This window comes from Oncorhynchus keta, chromosome 12, assembly GCF_023373465.1.
Source record: "Oncorhynchus keta strain PuntledgeMale-10-30-2019 chromosome 12, Oket_V2, whole genome shotgun sequence".
In the NCBI taxonomy this organism is placed as follows: Eukaryota; Metazoa; Chordata; class Actinopteri; order Salmoniformes; family Salmonidae; genus Oncorhynchus; species Oncorhynchus keta.
In genome coordinates, this window is record NC_068432.1 from 53,090,510 (window position 1) to 53,093,383 (window position 2,874).

Here is a 2,874-nt window from a genome sequence, read left to right on the forward strand (position 1 = left end):
GACAGACCAATCTAACTCATATGGACAGACCAATCTCACTCATATGGACAGACCAATCTCACTCATACCAATCTAACTCATACGGACAGACCAATCTAACTCATACGGACAGACCAATCTAACTCATATGGACAGACCAATCTCACTCATATGGACAGACCAATCTCACTCATACCAATCTAACTCATACGGACAGACCAATCTAACTCATATGGACAGACCAATCTAACTCATACCATTCTAACTCATATGGACAGACCAATCTAACTCATATGGACAGACCATTCTAACTCATATGGACAGACCAATCTAACTCATACCAATCTAACTCATACCATTCTAACTCATACGGACAGACCATTCTAACTCATATGGACAGACCAATCTAACTCATATGGACAGACCAATCTAACTCATATGGACAGACCAATCTAACTCATACCAATCTAACTCATACCATTCTAACTCATACGGACAGACCAATCTAACTCATATGGACAGACCATTCTAACTCATATGGACAGACCAATCTAACTCATACCAATCTAACTCATACCAATCTAACTCATATGGACAGACCAATCTAACTCATATGGACAGACCAATCTAACTCATACCAATCTAACTCATACCAATCTAACTCATATGGACAGACCATTCTAACTCATATGGACAGACCAATCTAACTCATACCAATCTAACTCATACCAATCTAACTCATATGGACAGACCATTCTAACTCATATGGACAGACCAATCTAACTGATACGGACAGACCAATCTAACTCATATGGACAGACCAATCTAACTCATACGGACAGACCAATCTAACTCATATGGACAGACCAATCTAACTGATACGGACAGACCAATCTAACTCATATGGACAGACCAATCTAACTCACACCAATCTAATTCATATGGACAGACCAATCTAACTCATACCATTCTAACTCATATGGACAGACCAATCTAACTCATATGGACAGACCAATCTAACTGATACGGACAGACCAATCTAACTCATATGGACAGACCAATCTAACTCATACGGACAGACCAATCTAACTCATATGGACAGACCAATCTAACTCATATGGACAGACCAATCTAACTCATACCAATCTAACTCATACCAATCTAACTCATATGGACAGACCAATCTAACTCATATCAATCTAACTCATATGGACAGACCAATCTAACTCATACCAATCTAACTCATACCAATCTAACTCATATGGACAGACCATTCTAACTCATATCAATCTAACTCATACGGACAGACCAATCTAACTCATATGGACAGACCAATCTAACTCATACCAATCTAACTCATATGGACAGACCAATCTAACTCATATGGACAGACCAATCTAACTCATACCAATCTAACTCATATGGACAGACCATTCTAACTAATACCAATCTAACTCATATGGACAGACCAATCTAACTCATACGGACAGACCATTCTAACTCATACCAATCTAACTCATATGGACAGACCAATCTAACTCATACCAATCTAACTCATATGGACAGACCAATCTAACTCATATGGACAGACCATTCTAACTCATACGGACAGACCAATCTAACTCATATGGACAGACCAATCTAACTCACATGGACAGACCAATCTAACTCATACCAATCTAACTCATACCAATCTAACTCATACGGACAGACCATTCTAACTCATACGGACAGACCAATCTAACTCATACCAATCTAACTCATATGGACAGACCAATCTAACTCATATGGACAGACCAATCTAACTCATACGGACAGACCAATCTAACTCATATGGACAGACCAATCTAACTCACATGGACAGACCAATCTAACTCATACCAATCTAACTCATACCAATCTAACTCATACGGACAGACCATTCTAACTCATACGGACAGACCAATCTAACTCATACCAATCTAACTCATATGGACAGACCAATCTAACTCATATGGACAGACCAATCTAACTAATATGGACAGACCAATCTAACTCATATGGACAGACCATTATAACTCATACCAATCTAACTCATATGGACAGACCAATCTAACTCATATGGACAGACCAATCTAACTCATACCAATCTAACTCATACGGACAGACCATTCTAACTCATATGGACAGACCAATCTAACTCATATGGACAGACCAATCTAACTCATATGGACAGACCAATCTAACTCATATCAATCTAACTCATACCATTCTAACTCATATGCACAGACCAATCTAACTCATATGGACAGACCATTCTAACTCATACCATTCTAACTCATATGGACAGACCAATCTAACTCATACCATTCTAACTCATATGGACAGACCAATCTAACTCATATGGACAGACCAATCTAACTCATATCAATCTAACTCATACGGACAGACCAATCTAACTCATATGGACAGACCAATCTAACTCATACCAATCTAACTCATACGGACAGACCATTCTAACTCATACCAATCTAACTCATACCATTCTAACTAATATGGACAGACCAATCTAACTCATATCAATCTAACTCATACCATTCTAACTAATATGGACAGACCAATCTAACTCATATGGACAGACCAATCTAACTCATACCATTCTAACTCATATGGACAGACCAATCTAACTCATATGGACAGACCAATCTAACTCATACCAATCTAACTCATATGGACAGACCAATCTAACTCATACCAATCTAACTCATATGGACAGACCAATCTAGGCAGCAGCTCTAACCGCTAGACCACCTCAGGCCATGATTGAACTCAATTTCAGTTCATTCGTAATGTTAGGATACAGTAGACATTTGTATGCGAGCGAGAGAGGACATCATCTTGACAGCAATCCCTGAT